Below are 18,310 nucleotides of genomic sequence, written 5' to 3' on the forward strand. Positions count from 1 at the left end.
GCCACGTGAGATTATCCCCTTTTGGATGCAGATATATTTTCTTGCTCTCTAAAGTTTTGTTCTGTTTTCTAACCTAGGATTTTTCATTGTTTCTTGACTAGTTCTAATCTTCCATGTTTCTAGAAACAGAAGTCTTTCTTGGTTATAAAATTCCCTGTCACATCAAAGGTCATTTGTAATTAATCATACAAATTTCCAAAATACTGTAACTAATGATCCATTTACAAGCAAATTTTATTTATTTATTTATTCATTCATTCTTTCATTCATTCATTTAGAGACAGAGTCTCACTCTTTCCCCCAGGCTAGAGTGCAGTGGCGTCATCATAGCTCACTGCAACCTCAAACTCCTGGGATCAAGTGATTCTTCTGCCTCAGCCTCCCAAGTAGCTGGGACTACAAGCACACACCACCATGCCCAGCTAATTTTTTTTCTATCTTTAGTTGTCCAGCTAATTTTTTCTATTTTTAGTAGAGATGAGGTCTCGATCTTGCTCAGACTGGTCTCGAACTCCTGAACTCAAGCGATCCTCCCACCTAGGCCTCCCAGAGTGCCAGGATTACAGGCCTGAGCCACTGTGCTTGGCCCATGCCTTACTTTTAAAAGACATAATTCATATAAAGATTCAGAGTTATCTCTTTAGACAATTTAAAGATACTAAAGTGACTTAAGATATCTATTGTCAATAACCTTTAAAATTTAATGATATAGTGAGGCATTTAAACTTCCTGTGGGTCTCTTCTGAGCAGCTCTAACATCATGGAAAAATTTTAAGAGTCCAAACGTAGAATAACAAAACTGTAGTGATGTTTCAATGTTGTCATAATCTCACAACAATTCTCAGAGACTTACTATTGGATCCTCATAGAGATGGCTATATCCCCATAGTAAAATTCTCCTTGGGCCAAAGTTATTCATTCTGAAAAGAAGCACCTCTTTATTTCCTTTTTTAGAACATCTCTGTTTTCCAATGTTAAATAACTTCTAAAAAACCTATAGCAATAATTACAATAAGAACTGTATTAAAGACAAAAGTCCATGATATAATTTCAGAATTTCTTCTTCCTTTAAAAAAGTCATTGAGTAGATGGCAGCAGAGATACTTCAGATCAGAATAAGGAATCTAGTTTATATTCTATGTCTTTTAAAAAATTAGGATCAGCTGGCTCTTTGAAAGGATCAATAAAATTGATAACCCCTAGACAGGATATCGAAAGGGGAGAGAAGATACAAATTACTAATATCAGAAATGAAAGAGGAGCCATCACTGCTAATTCCATGGACATTAACAAGATAATAAAGGAATATTATGAATAACTTTATGCCCACAAATTTGGTAACTTAGATGAAACAAAACAATTCCTTAAAAGACACAACCTACCAAAACTCACACAAGGAGAAATAGATAGGCTTACATCTATTAAAGAAGTTGAACAACAAAATAATCTTTCAAAGCAGAAATCTCCAGGCTAGATGGTTTCACTGGGAATTGTACCAAACATTTGAGGAAGAAATTATACCAATTTCCTTAAATCTCTTTCAGAAAAAGGAAGCAGAGGGAATACTTTATAACTATGGTGAGCATTACCCTAATACCAAAGCCAAAAAAAGACACTTCAAGAAAGGAAAGCTATAGTCAGTGTCTCTCATGAACATGAATGCAAGGATCTTAAACAGAATATTAGCAAATTGAATCTAACAATGTTTAAAAAGAATTATACACCATGACCAAGGTATCCTAGGTATGCAAGACTGGTTCAACATTCAAAAATCAATTCATGTAATCCATCATATCAACAGGCTACAGAAAAAAATCATATGATTACATTAATTGATGTGGCAAAAGCATTTGACAAAATCCAACAACCATTCCTAATACATGCTCTCAGGAAACTAGGAATAGAAGGGAACTTCCTCAACTTGACAAAGAACATCTACAAAAAAACCTATAGTTAACATCATACTTAATGGTGTTAAACTATCAGATGCTTTCCCCCTAAGATCAGAAACAAGGCAAGAATGTCTCCTCTCACCACTCCTATTTCACATCATACTGGACATCCTAGGTAATGTAATTAGACAAGACAAAGAAATAAAAGATACACAGATTAGGAAGAAAGACATAAAACTGTCTTTGTTTGCAGATGACATGACTGTCTATGTAGAAAATCCCCCAAAATTTACCAAAACAAAAAATATAAAAAACAAATAAAAACTCCAAGAACTAATAAGTGATTATGGCAAGGCTGCAGGGTACAAGCTTAATATACAAAACTTAATCGTTTCCTTATATACCAGCAATGCGCAAATGGAATTTGAAATTTAAAAACACCACTTATGTTAACACCAGGAAAATAAAAGGAAATACTTAGGAATAAATCTAACAAAATACATATAAGACCTATATGAGGAAAACTATAAAACTGTGAAGAAAGGAATTTAAAAATCTATAAATAAATGGAAAGATATTTCATGTTCATGGATAAAAAGAAATAATATTGGTAAGATGTAGTTCTTTCCAACTTGATCTATAGATTCATTGCAATCTCAATCAAAAACCCTGTAAATTACTTGTGGATATTGACAAAGTGATTCTAAAGTTTATATGGAAAAGGTAAAAGACACAGAATAGCAAACACAATAGCAGAGAAGACCCAAGTTGGAGAATTAACCACTACCCAACATCAAGACTTACTATAAAGCTACAGTAATCAAGACAGTGTGTTATTGATAAAAGAACAGACAGATGAATGAAATAGAACAGATAGCCCAGAAATAGACCCACACAGAGTCAACTGATCTTTGATAAAGGAGCAAAAGCAATCCAATGGAGAAAGGACAGTCTTTTCAACAGTGGGGGAACAAGTAGACATCCACATGCAAAGAACAGAACATAAACACATCTCTTACACCTTTCACAAAAATTAATTCAAAATAGAGCATATATCTAAATGTAAAACATAAACCTTATCCACTAGAACGTAACAAAGGAGAAAATCTAGGAGACCTTGGGTTTGGCAATGACTTTTTAGATACAACAACAAAAGCATGATTTATGAAAAAAAATTGATAAGGTGTACTTCATTCATTACCAGTGGAAATACAGTTTGGAATATAGTTTGGCAGTTTCTTACAAGGCTAAAAATAACTTTACCATATGATCCAGAAATTATGCTGCTAGCTATTTCCCTGAATGAGTTGAAAACTTATGTCCACATATAAGCCTATGAATGTTTACAGCAGCTTTATTCATAACTGCTAAAAATTAAAAGAAACCAAGATGTTCTTCAATAGGTGAATGAATAAGCAACCTATGGTACATACATAGCATGTAGTGTTATTTGGCAATAAAGAAATGAGCTATCAAGCCATGAAAAGACATGGAAGAAACTTAAACACATATTACTAAGTGAAAAAAGTGAATCTGAAAAGGCCACATATTGTATGATTCCAACTATACGACATTTTGGAAGAGGCAAAACTATGGAAACAGTAAAAAAGATCAATATTTGCAGGAGCTGGGGGTATAGTGGAGGGAGGGAGAAACAGATGGAGTACAGGGAGTTTTCAGGTAAGTGATACTACTATGTATGACACAATAATGGCAGATGCATGGCTGTACAATTGGCAAAACCCATAGAGTTGTACAACATATATAAAGTGACCTAATGTAAACTATAGACTTTAGTTAATAATGTATCAGTATTTGTTCATCAATTGTAACAAATACAATATACCAATGAAAGATATTAATAGAGGAAACTGAGGGAGTAGGAGGAGAGGGAACACATGGGAACTCTTTGTATTTTGTGCTCAGTTTTTCTGTAAACCAAAATCTGCTTTAAAAAGTAAAACTTACTAATTGAAAAGAAAGAAAAAGTCAAATTAAGTGAAAATCCATGATTTGATTTCACATATTTTCCTTTAAAAAATACGTGCAGTAGATGGCACCAGAGATCCTTTAAAGAATCACAAGATGCACTGTACTATTCATAATGATTAGTTTTGATGCTGATACATACTTTTGAGATCCTATTTATTCATTAATAAATAATATAATTGATATTCTGAGAAAGGTATATTGAAGTCAAACAAATTTAGTTTCAAGTTTTATCATTCTATAAGTAGGTCAATAATCATGGAAATGTAGGAATACAGACCTGAAGAATTATGGAGCAACAGTAATTCTACATTATGAGTAAATAAAAAAGGTGCTATACAAAGCTATTTAAAAACCAAATTCCAACTCACATTTTGACAACCATGTAACACATTCGACACTTTCTGACTACTAGTGAGCCAGTACCTCACTAGTAAATTGTCTTTTCCACAGACTAAACACGATACCAAGGTATTTTAAAATTTATTTTCTCCCCAGGCTGGAACAGAATAAAGTATTATGTCTTTCTGAAAAACAGAGGATGAAAACACATTAATTACCCACCAATCAACTAATCACCCACCCACCAACATTCACACTGACATACTCAATATGCAGTTTAATAGAGAACAAATGATGTAGTCCTGACTTATAAAACAATCTCTTCCCCCATCTTCTTAATTTAGATCACTAAAAAGTGATCTTACAGGTCCTCATTTATTATGTACTTTACCCATTAATGAAGTCTCACTACAAGTGGTAGTGACAGAGAAAGAAGGGAATCAAAGTAGTATCTGGAGAGAAGAATAAAATGTATTCCTGTTCTTCCAGATTTAGAATTCAGTTTTCAAAAAACAAATTATCAATGATGGCAACATTGAAATAATATAAATCAAGTATATCAATCATTAATTACCATTACAGACTTTTGTATCTTGGAAAAGAATGACTACTTAACATTTATTTCCATGAAAAAATACTACTCAGAGTTCCAAATGAATTAGTCAATAAAATATTAGAACATAATTTAACTATAGTTAAAGAACAACAAAAACAGGGAATGAAGTTAAGTCTAGGTACACAGTAATTGAAAACCAATTTTGGAAGTGAATCCTCTGAAAGTCTATTACATATTACTGGGTAATACAAAATATGGCCACTGAAAGATCTCTGGTTTGTCCAAAAGTAAATGTATTAATCTTAAATCTGTAAAAGTAAACCATATACCTACACATTGGGAAAAACACCTTGGAAAATATATGGCATAATGATCTTCAATCTTTTATAATATAATCCCCATTTTTAATTCAAAGGCATGCCAATAAGAGATTAGCATCTTGGTCTGGCAAATTTTAAACAGTAATATTGATTTGGTCCAAATATAAAGAAATTTTTTCATTTGATTTACAGTCTTACTGCAGGTAAATGTATGACTTTTTAAGGCCTTTTGAAATGTTAAAAATTCCTTCTGGACTCTCATCCACCTTTCAGGACCACTAGAATTCTGGATCTACCAGATTTTAGATAAGATCTAATCCAATCTTACAATTTTACAGAGAAGGAAACAAAAATCCAGAAAGATCAAGTCAGAGAATATGGCAAATCTTAGAACATTGGTTTCCTATCTCCCAGATAAGTATTTTTACTATTAGACCATGTGATTTCACTCACAAAAACACTAGTACAAGTATCACTCCTTCTTCAAATCTATTTGGTTCTTGAGTCCACATAGTTTTGAAGAAAAAGTTCAGATAGCAAGGGATATTTGTAGAAGTTGATTCTACTTTGTTCCTGAGTTTTCAACAGCAAAAAATTTATTTGAAAACGTATCTGAATTTATTCAATTCCCGAGTTCAGATAATGAGAGTTCAGAAAGGGATACCTATATTTTATGAAAGAGTGAGGGAGAAAAACTCTGATGCATCATTTTCCTTTTTGTGCATGCGTTTCTAATTCTATCCCTCTTTCCCTCTCTTCCTATTTTCCTTAGTAGGGGTGGTGTAATAATTAGAAAAGATCATTTCAGTTTTTCCCAACTACAAACCTGTCTTCATATATAATATTGTAGAACGTTCCTAATTACCACCAGAAGAAGTATATACAGTAGACTAAATAGGTTAAATTGAATAAATATATGTTATATGCCAATATGCTCAGTACTCATGGGTCATTTTTCACTACTTCATAATAGTTTCATAATGTATTATATAAATTTATAATCTTATATAATTTATATATAGGGTTAAAGAATTTATAAAGATGACATATATTACATGCCCTTTTAATCCTCTTGAACAATTCAAAGGTATTTATCCTCTGCTTAGGTTGGGTCTCTATTCCTTGTCCTTACTGCTTAATGCCAAAATAATGTTGCTCTGGGATAACATTCTAGCCATTTTAAAGTTTTCAGACAAATTTTGCCAACATTCTATTGAAACCATTTTTTTTTAGCATGTTGTAATACACTTCTACTGCTAGATACGTCTCAACAAAACAAGCTCCAGCATCCACATTATACCAGACAACTGGAAAAACACAATAAAAAAGGAGGGTCTATTAAGAAATAAATGTTATCTTCCACAATCATTGAATTACATCATCAAAACCCAGTAATCCCTCAATGTAGAGTAGCATTAATAAATCTAACTTTTTAAAACATTTGTCACAGTAGAATGCAAGACTACCAATAATCTGAATTTCTCAGATTTATACAAACACCTGATTTTCACTGATTTCACCCTAACTTACCAAAATCTCATGTGATAAAGATATTAAATGGAAAACTTCTTAGATTTCTTCTCCTTTGTTTCCTCATCATTCTCCAGGGAAATACATTACCAAGTATGACACTTAGAACACCCAAAGGCAAATAGCAACACACACCCATCCCCCCATAACTATGCGAGAGAGCCAAGCCACATAAAAAGGAAATTTGAAACTCATTAGATTAATTATCAATTTATCTGTTGATAAGTCTAGCTACATATTTTTCAAATGAAAAGAAGAACTAAAGAGTAATACAATAGAACAAAGTCTGGTCTAGTTTTACATCTAACATGGAAGCAGCTAAGACAGTTATTTGACCTGGCCCTCACCTTTACAAATTTGCAACATGTTCAGAATTTTAATATAATTTTCAAATGAGATATATATTTACGTGTGGCAGGACTAAAAGAAGGCTTTAGCCTTACAACTTTAAATTTCTACCCCTCTACTGGACTACCTGGATATTATAAATTAATATTCTTTATATAATAGATTCTATAATCTTGTGAATACCATTTTATTTCATTTTGTAAATGTCTAAAGCTTAATTTGATATATAAAACATTTAAAATATATAATACAATATTTATAACCCACTCAAAAAGTAAAGTTGCCAAGCCTCTCTCAAACTTTCAGATAATCCCCCTTTTTTTTTTGTTATAAAAATTTATTATACATAAAGAATACTACTACCACTAACGAATGCGGACAGACTAGGACACCATGGTATTGAATGGAGGATGGCTAGTTCTTTGGAAAGTAGACAGGTTTAGGTGGCTTGGGGCCTCGTGCCACACTGATTGGTCAGTCAGAGGGCAAGGCACATGCCAAACGCCACAGAACACCAGGGCATCAAGTGACTACTCTGTGTGCCCATGCTGCCTTCCCTCCCTGATCCGGGGCTTTCAAGAATGACACACCCAGAAGCAAGCAACTCAATTGAAGAGGCTCTGAAAGGTGGCTGAGGCTTGTCTCTGAAGTCATGGCAACATCATTTAAGCAATATGTTTAACGGGATGATTTCCACAAACTATACACAAAGTTTCTAACCATCACAATTCAGTGAAGTACAAAACATTAAGTTACTGGCTGTGGGAAGAGAAGGCAGCATCAATAGTAGCACCTTCCAATCTGGTTGTTCTAGGGGAAGGGGGTAGAGGAAGGGTCTTTTTTTAACCAAGCCCCTCATTTCAATGTATAAGAGAATTACTGTGATCTATATTAAACTGTATTGAATACAAAATGGGCTAAAAAGTAAAAACTACTCTATGTTGTGGTGGAAGCGGGAGGAAAGAGTGAGTCCTTCAAAGCAGGAAGGGGGACAGCTGGGGAAAGGTTCTGTGGCTGTGACCCTAGGTAATCACTAACACTGCTCCATTTTTACTTTTGGTGGTCTCAGGAAGGTCCGAGTTTTCTTCTCTTTTTTTCCCTTTGTATTTGCTTAGAAGTTTCGCCAGCTGTCCACACAACCATCTCGACTTTCCTCAAAGTTTTTCTGCCACTCTCTCTCATTGGCTTTTTCTTGAGCTTCACTCTCTTCTTCCCTTTGTTGTTTCCTTCCATGCATCTCTTTGGCTTCTTTCTCTTTCCTATTAATTTCCAGCTCAGCAAAGAGTTTCATGGTCTGTTTCTATACTGCTTATTTAAACAACTCAGGATCATCCTCTACAATTGTAGCTTTTCCTTCCTTAATTGTTTTTTTCGCTCTTTCACAGTGTGTTCCACATATTCTTTTCCTGTCTGAATTACATCCAGGGCCCTCTTCTTTTGTTACTGATCCAGTAGCAACTTGTAAACTTTGCCCACAGCTTCAAAAGCCTTTTGTGCTCTGTCAGCATCAACTTGATTTTGTCAGGATGCACCAATATGGATAACTGCCAAAACCACTTTTTTATTTCTTTATCTGTGACTTTAGGATCTATCTGAAGAACCTCACCTGGGTTCAACTTGAAGTAGGAGGAACCAGGATGGTCTTTCAACTTGATTTTTGGATGTAAGAACCAAGTCTCTCTTCTTTATGTGTTTCAACTCACTGTATAAAGTCATAAATGCTTCCTCTCTGCTGCCTCTGCTGCCTGAAGTCCCGCTCTCTCCTGAAGCTGCCATTTCCCTGGCCAGCCCCCATGTGACCCTCCTTTCTTATTTTCTTAGTCTTAGCTTAGTTTCTTCCTTGTGTCTCATTTCTTTACCTACCGTATGGAGGGTATTAAAACTAACATATCTTCAACCTCACAACGTTAATCTACCCAACATAGTAGGCAGGAGGTGTAAAGGTACTTTAACAAGGTTAAAGCACTATTCAACAAACACAAACATTATGAATTGTCTCACAAAGGACTTATATACAAAATTTATGAAGTATACCTACAAATCAACAACAGATAGCAAATAACTCAATTAAAAATGGGCAAATGACTTGAACAGATCCTTTAAAAAAGAAGATATACAAATTGTCTATAAGAACTTGAAAAAGTGCTCAACATCATTAGTCATCAGGGAAATGTGTAAAATGAGACACCAACCAGAATAGCTAGTAACAGACTGATAACACTAATTGCTAACAGGGATGTGGAGCAACTGGAACTCTCATGCATTGCTAATGAGACTGAAATAATACATTTTTTAATACGTTTTTAAGTTTGGCAGTTTCTAATACATTTTAAACATACATTGACCCTACAACCCAGCAATTCTACTCCTAGGTATTTTCCCAAGAGAAATGAAACAGATGTCCAAAAAGATTTGTGTTAGAGTGTTCACAGCAGCCTCATTAATAATCCCTAGCAACAACTCCTTTTAGAAACAGTAGAAAGACAGACCAAAGAATCAAAAATGATTCTAGTAATTCAGGAAAGTAGGAAGGTGTCAATGGCACTCATTAATGGGTAACATAAAAAGAAAAAGAACAGGTTTACAAAGGAAAATAAGTTTAATTTCAGATTCACTGAACTTAAAATTCTTCCCACAATACATATGTGGAAATGCCTAGAAAATATTATGAAACTAGGAAAGTGGCTGTGGCTCATCAGAGGTTAAGTGTTGAAGCCAGGAGAAGGGATGAAATCTGGGAAAAAAGACTAGGTATATATGTACATAAATATACACATATATGTTTATGGAAAATCTAAGGACACAGTCCTTAAGGCACAACATTCTGGGGACAGCATGAAGATCAAATATAATAGTAAAAGAGACAAATAGAAAACTATTTTTGTGCAAGAACTCCTTTGGCAGTATGGTAAACCCTGTGGGCTCCTTCTCAGAATTATGTTTTTAAATGCATGAATACATAAAAAACCAATTATATTGAAATACACTTGCCAATTTTTTTAGAAAAATTGAGATATAGTATATCTGCTTCTTTCTTAATGTATTAAAGTGTAAGATCTAGTAATAAGTTCAATATCCACCATAATTTCAAAGTAGTAGGAATATAAACAATAATTCAAGCTATGACATAAAAATATTTATGATTTGTGATGTCATGGTATATCACAGAATATGTAAGATACAGTAAGGAGGACATTGGCTTGTTATAGTACGATACAGTGGAGATATAACAGGGAGAGTAATTCATGTGGTCTTGATTTACTTGAACAGGTATTACGAATACCACTGTTGTTTGTTGTCTACATGTACAGTTGAAGTAAATGTTACATTTCAACAAAGAATTAATGAAAATAAAAATGTAATTTCTTCTCCCATTGACATTCATGGACCCATAGAATCCTACCCATCATCTTTTTGGGGAATATGTGAATCACAAGTTAAGAATCCCTGAGCTAGAAAGAAAAATTAAAGAGATACAAAAATCTGATAAACAGTATCATGGGAATTCTAGCAGCAAAGTAGTATATGCCAATTTTAAATTGCAATGATAAATACTATATCCACTACTTCATTTCTTACAACTATGAGGTGGAAAAAGTCTCAGAAACAGATCAGAGAACAGCTTGTTAAGAAAAGTAAGTAGAAAAGATTCAGAGGTTTCTGAATATTTTCGGAAAAGACAACAAATCTTTAAGAATGGATTCCCATCAGGAAGCACTGGTAACTACCATAACCATACACTGCCATACAATAATTATTCTGTATCAATGTACCCAGATATGCCATTCCCATCCTGCTTCATCCAGCTTCCACTTCTTATACAATCTACTGATAAAATTCCACCAGGCAAGACAGGTTCAGAATAGATAAATGATAATGGCACAAGTCTTTTGGTTGGCCTAACTGCTACCTTAGATATATGAAACAGTTAGTTATGGTATTGAACAGAAAGGTAAACCATTTTCCTCTTATAGGGATGCAGTCAGGCAATTTACTCTAAATACCTTATCCGAGCATATCCCGAGATATGTTCATCTCTCTCTACACAATAGTCTTGAGTTGTAGTGGAAATCTGACTGGAAATTATTTGGAATGCTAAGTAACTTCCCATGATTGGCTATTTTTTCTGCCTCCTCAGCAGTGATGGCACTTGCTATTAAGTATTAATAGCATCAATCTCTAACTCAACAAAGTAGTTGTTTAGATAATGCCTTTATTTCTATCATGGCAACCTTCAACAAAGTTTTGAAGTTATTGTCCAGAGGCTACTGTAGGGAAATATATAGTTGGGAGTGTCACAAATGTTTGACTTATTGTGCATACCACCCAGTCTAACCAATATGCTACTCAAGAGATGGCAACGCCTTTATTATTATTATTTTTTTTTTTTAGAAACTGTGTCTCGTGCTGTTGCCCAGGCTGCAAGGCAGTGGCGTGATCATAGCTCACTAGAGCCTCCAACTCCTGGGCTCAAGTGATCCTCCTGCCTTAGCCTTCCAAAGTGCTGGGATTACAGGCATAAGCCACTGCACCTGGCTGTCAACACATTTAGATGAGCTTTTAGATCTGCTATAGCTGGTAAAACTATTAAAAAGCAGACTCAACCTGGCTGGCACTGTGGCTCACGAATATAATCTTAGCACTTTGGGAGGCCAAGGCAAGAGGATCACTTGAGGTCAGGAGTTCAACACCAGCTGAAACAACATAGTGAGACTTGTCTCTACAAAAAATAGAAAATTTAGCCTTGGCGTGGTGGCACATACCTGTAGTCCCAGCTACTTGGGAGGCTGAGGCTGGAGGATCACTTGAGCCTAGGAGTTTGAGGCTGCAGTGAACTATGACGACACTATGACGAACTATGACTACACTCCAGCCTGGGCGACAGAGTGAGACCCTATCTCTAAAATAAAATAGAAATAGAAAGCAGACTCCCTACCAAAGAAAATCTAAGATTGCAATAATAGAGTGAAGCCCAAATAAGAGTGAAAAGTCTATTGTCTATTGCAAATTAGTTAAGTTTGGTAAGGACTGTTATAGATTACTATAGGATTTAAATGTATTGTTGTCTAGTCATGACAAGACCATGCAGAATATCTAAATGCTATAGTAGCATACAGAAAGGTAAACTGAGGAGAGAGGCTTAATACTCAACTAGGAAGACTCTTATTATTGCTCTTTCTTGCCTATTGAATATGAGCCATAAAAAAAGACCCTTCCAAATGTTGCTTTCCTACTTTATTATCTCTAATTTTAAATGGCATGAGACTCTTAAACAAAATGCAAATAAAGTACTATTCACAAGTATTTTAAAGAGTTATTTACATAGAAAATACTGTTAAAATGATAGCTACAGATGCACAGAGCTATATTTTAACTAAAGATCACCTTTTGTTTTTATAAGTTATTAAAATAAATTATCGTTCTAATATAACTATGAAACTTGCTCAGGGTAATAACAGAGACACAAAGAACACATATTTTCTACTTTTTAGCAGTTAGCAATCTAGTGTGGAGGGATACAATGTAAAGATTATATATTTCATGGAGGAGTACCTTGAGGTTCATTTTATCTTCAATATTCCTGAGTATAGTATAAGAGTTTTAAGATGACAAGAGAATTAAGAGCACATGAATTACTCTCCTTATTTTATCTCCACTGTATCCTACTACTATAACAAGCCAATGTCCTCCTTCCTATGTCTAACTCACATATTCAGTGATCTACCATGGTACCACAAGGTAACTTGATAAATATTTCATAAATGTATGATTTCTCACTCTTCAAAGGGAATAAGGGCTGCATTAGCATCTGAGTAATAAGCTAATCTTTTAAAATTTGTAGTCTACAGAAAAATAAAAATGAGAAAATATTCCTTTATTCTCCTACACTTTATACCAATGGTTACTGAACAGTCATTGAAAGGAATTACCAAAGAAAAATGATTTCTCTTCTGGAAGGAGTATGAGCTATTTGGCACAAAGGCTGGCAAGAACAAAGACTTACACATTACTTATGTTGCTTTCACTTTGGCTTACTATTTCACTACTGAATCTGTATTGTAAAAAATAAATACAAAATCAAGGATAAAGTGTATAGATATAGGCTTCCTAAAGTATATTTTTATCTACAGATTTGATGGTCTCAACAGCCCACGCAGAATCAGAAATTTGTCACATCATAGGAATATAAACAACACAAATTGTAGGATCTTTGCCTTTTATAACACTTTAGGATTTTGAGGGTGGGGGGAGTAAAGGGGAGAGAACCACATGATCATAAGAATCCACACCATTATCAATAATGGAAACTCATGCTGCACCCTAGTTATATATTTATTTCAAGTTTCATTTCTTACTCACAGCTTACTTAAGGATTTAGTGAAAGCCATGTCCTATCACAGCTTAATATAGCTACTTATCTATATAGTTTTCCTTTAAAAAGGATATGGAAACGATATCTTCTTTTAGTCCTAAATCTAGTTTTCCCCTCCTTACCCCTGCTACTGCCCACATTTTTTTTTTTGCCTCTTTAAAGCCATGACCTGACCACTGTATCTGTGAATCTCCTAGACTTGTTAAAGCAGAAGTCCAGCTCCCTTGTGACTACAGTTTTCCCTATTACAGCTTTTTAACAGTTAAATAGTCTTTGTAAGTAGGCTCACTGATTCTAGACTTTGAAAGTCTCTAAGAGGAAAACATATCTTCAGAGAAGAGTTCTTGGAACTTTGTTAAACATTCATCTCATCAGTTAACAAAACTGACAATGCACCTTAAATATAAGCATATTATGTATAAAATGCACAGTCATACTACTTCTTAGCCAAACATCTCAAAGCATAGCATATACTTCGAGGAATGTTTATCAATGATCCAATCTTTTAAATCCACTTATCTATTTTTTGAGATTTAATTTAGATAAAAAAACATAATCGAATATATATGTCCACTTAACTGGGTCATATAAACTGCAATATAGCACAGTACTTTGAAAGCAAATCAGAGAATGAGGACTCCATTATCAATCCCTCACTAAGGAACTGCACTCTCACTCTTCTTCCCCCGGGACAGTATGATCTCCTTTATGTGACAAGGGTCATCTGATTTCGAAGTAAGGGTGCCCATTGTCAGTCTATATATTAAATACTAGCAAAGCTTAAGTTACATTTTATTTTTATTATAAACTTTTTATTTTTATGATTTTAAATCATAATAAAATTTTAAAATATTTTTAACTTTGAAGTAATTTTAGACTAAAGTTTCAAAAACAGTACAAAGAGTTCTTGTACATTCTTCTCCCAGTTTTATCCTGTTGTTAACATCCTATATAACCACAGTAAAATTATTAAAACAAGTATGATACTATTAACTAAACTACAAACCTTATTTGAAATTCATATTTTCTGCTAATGTCCTCTTTCTGTTCCAGAATCCAATCCAGGATTTCACATTGCCCTTAGTTGTCATGCTTCCTCAGTCTCTTCTAATCAGTGAAAATTCCTCCGTCTTTCCTCATCTTTCATGACCTTGACATTTTTGATGAGTATGGTCAGTTATTTGGTAGAATGTCACTCAATTTATCTGATGTTTTCTCATAATTAGTTTGACGTTATGCATTTTTGGCACAAATACTACCTATGTGATGTGCCTTTCTCAGTGCATCAAAATGGGGTACATGATATGCCAATTTCCTGGTGATGTTAATCTTGATCACTAGGTTAGCTAGGTGTCTGCTGGGTTACTCTACTGCAAAATTAATATTTCTCTCCTTGTAAATAATTAGTATCTTGGGGGAGACATTTTTAGACCATGCAAATATCCTGTTTCTCATTGAACTTTTGCCCACTGATTTCAGCACTCATTGGTGGATGCAACAATTATTACTATGGTGTTTTAAGGGTAGTTTTTATTTCCTTTATTCTTTCTATTAATACTTTTTAAAACTGGAATTCTTCTGTAAGGAACAGCTGTCCCTTCTTTCTCATTATTTACTCACCCATATCACTATGAAAACAGGGATATTTATTTTATTCTATGGTTTATAATCCATATTATCATAACTATTGCTACGTATTTTGTTGCTCAAATTGTTGTAACTTTGGCCATCGGGAACTCTTTTAGGCTGGTTCCTGTGTTCCCATTTTGTTGAGCACTTCGTTACTTTCTGGCAACACACAATACTCTAAACTCACCTTGTATTTTCCTAGTGCCAGTCATGGAAACAACGACTTCTTTAAGGAGCCGTGATTCCTTTTATTGGAGAATCTTTATTTTATGAAGGATATATATCAATGTAAATAGAAGCATTGCACTTCAGTGGATATCTTATATAAGATATAAGATATTTTAGAGAGACGCTTAGTCCATTTGGGCTGTAATAACAAAATACGTCATACTGGATAGTTTGTTTCTCACAGTTATGGAGGCTGGGAAGTCTATAGACAAACTTTATAAAACAGTCTGAGCAGGCTAAGGATATAATATACAACTAGTCAATACCAAATAAGAGAAATTCAGAAAGAATTAGCCACTGAGGTTCCAAAGTACCTTAGAGATTAGGTAATTCTCAAAACACAATTGTAACTATATAATTATTAAATGAGAAAAAAGGGAAAACTTATATAGTAGAGAATGTTTAATAAAGTACCATTGCTATGAAAACTGCATTTATAAAAATAATCTTTATGTGAGAATAGATATTAGAAATATCAGACTCAAAATTACGACAAAACAGAACTTCAGCCTTTTATAAAATAGTTGAGATGGTAGATTAATTCAGTGGCTAGCTTTTAACTAAATTTTTTTTACACTATATTTTATCATGCATAAAACTACAGTAAACAGAGAAAATTATCTGGAAAAAACAGCTGACCCACCAACATACCCCTCCTCTTCTCCTTTTTATTTCAGTTCAGGACTCTTGGAATATTTCAGTTCTTGGCTAATTTCTTTAACCATGAAAAGTCTTCTTGTTTTACCCAGGTATGATGGCTCAAGCCTATAATCCTAGAGACTCAGGAGGCTGAGGTGGGAGGATCGCTTGAGCCCAGGAGTTCAAGACCAGCATAAGCAACATAGTGATAACCCGTCTCTACAAAGATAAAAAGAAATTAGCTGGGTACAGTGGTACACACCTGTAGTCCCAGCTACTCGTGAGGCTAAAGCAGGAGGATCACTTGAACCCAGGAGTTCAAGGCTGCAGTGAACTATGATTGTGCCATTGTACTCCAGCCTGGGTAATACAGTGAGATACTCTCTCAAAAAAAAAAAAGTTTTATTTTTTCCTTAAAAGGCCCTGAACTTTAGATTCTAATACCACCTAATTAAGTGTGTTGGGCTATCTAAAATTTGCAGGTAGATTACAATCAAGTTAAAGTCTTATAGTTAAGATACCAAGAGGAAATATAGTTTTAAGAATTCTGGGATTAGAGTTTTAGACACATCATTTATAAGAGAAATCAAAATTTTCTCTTTTTATGCTTTGATAAAGTACATCTTTAAAAAAAAAACTAAATGAAAGAACTGTCACAGTATTTTTTCTTTAGTTATCTAACAACCTGCTGTTTTTAGGTACATAATAACACAGATAGCTACTGTTTCTAAAGTATACAAACTATAAACACTGTGGTTTAATTTAAAACATTTAAAATACCATGAAGAACTTGAAAACCTAAGGAGACAAAATTTAAAAAGAAATAAGAAAAAGGAAAATCAGAGAAAAGCAGACCTCAAAGACATATAGATTTTCCAAGAAGTTTAAAAAACCAAACTCTTGCATTCACAGCATCCTCTAACACAGAAAAAAAACTTGTGGTAGGAGCACTGAATAAATGTGTAAACATCAGTTCTCGTTAAGAAACAAAAACCAACCGGACACGAAGGTGCACACCTGTAGTCCCAGCTACTTGGGAGGCTGGGCAGGAGGCAGGAGGATGGCTTGAGCCCAGGAATTCGAAAAAACCCACTTTAGAAATATATTATTTCATAGAGCAAAATGTTAAGATATCTGCATATATAGCAAGTAAGAAGGTGAATGATGACCAGGAAACTGCTTTTGCATCATCTTTTGAATAGGCTCCTCTTTTATTTGCTTGGCCTTTTTTTTTTTTTTTTTTCACAAAACACTTTATTACAATAATCGCTATTTTACTTACAATTTTTGGCAACATTAATAAAATAATAAATTTTATCTGAGAGAAGCAAAACAGACAAGGGAATTCACGAAGGGTAATCACAAAATAGTAATCTTGACATATTCAATATATTTGTAAACAAAACAAAGTGACATTGTCTTAAAAAATAGAGAGGTATCAATAGAAAAACAGAGAAAGATCCTGAAAGAACTCAACTCACTATATTAACTTTCTTTTGGGTGTAGGCACAGAAATTGACTTAAGCTAGCTCAATTCTAAGACAGAAGCAAAGCCCTTGATGATGATCTCTTCCCAGCTTTCCTATGAAAACCTAGGAAATCTAACTAGACTAGAAAAGGAAGAGTGGGGAAAGGTAAAGTGCCTTTAAAGAGGAGAAAGTAAGGTTACAAAAAAAGAAGGGAGATTTCATGGTACCATTCTAAGAACCTTGGTGAAGTTCAAGGAACCAAAGGAAGTGTCAAACAAGTGAGGTAGCAAGCCATGCACGCCTAGAGGAAGAATATTTCTGAACTTTATTGCTGTGTAAAACCTTTTTGGCACCAGGGACTGGTTTCATGGAAGACAATTTTTCCACCAGGGAGTGGGGAGCGGGGTGGCACAGGTAGAAATGCGAGTGATGGGGAGTGGCTATAAATAAAGATGAAGCTTCACTCACTCACACACCGCTCACCTTCTGCTGTGTAGCCCGTTCTTAAGTTTCATGGAACACAATTTTTACACGGATGGGGGCTGGGGGGATAGAGAGTAGAATAGTGGTTACAGAGGCTGTGGGGTGGGAGCAATGGGGAGATAATGGCCAAAGGGTACACAATCTCAGTTACGAAGAATATGGTTTGAGTTTTTTTTTTTTTTTTTGGAGATCTATTGAACAGTGGGGTGAATATAGTTAATAATAGGGTATTATACATTTCGAATTGCTAAGAGAATACATTTCGAATGTTCTCACCACAAAAATGTTAAGTATTCAAAGTGATGAATATGTTAACCAGCTTGATTTAATTATCCCACATTGTATTCATAAATCATGACATCACTTTGTACCCCACAAATTTATACAATTATAAGTTCCCAATTTGCAACAAAAATTTTTTTAAAAAAAGAACACTAAATTCGTATCTCTCATATCACGGTCCCTATAAGGTGTATTCTGACCAAGCAGAACAGATGTCCACATGATACAGA

The 18,310-nt window shown here is 34.3% G+C and overlaps 1 protein-coding gene and 1 pseudogene across 2 annotated transcripts in view; both read right to left on the reverse strand.

Moving 5' to 3' along the window:
• The window catches only part of LCORL (ligand dependent nuclear receptor corepressor-like), a 174,437-nt gene that overhangs the window by 79,047 nt on the left and 77,080 nt on the right, over nucleotides 1-18,310 (reverse strand). The gene's annotated exons all lie outside the window — the stretch shown is intronic.
• On the reverse strand, nucleotides 8,011-8,753 carry LOC105805474 (annotated as a pseudogene).

The sequence above is a fragment of the Propithecus coquereli genome, unplaced genomic scaffold (genome assembly GCF_000956105.1).
Source record: "Propithecus coquereli isolate 6110/MARCELLA unplaced genomic scaffold, Pcoq_1.0 Scaffold13, whole genome shotgun sequence".
In the NCBI taxonomy this organism is placed as follows: Eukaryota; Metazoa; Chordata; class Mammalia; order Primates; family Indriidae; genus Propithecus; species Propithecus coquereli.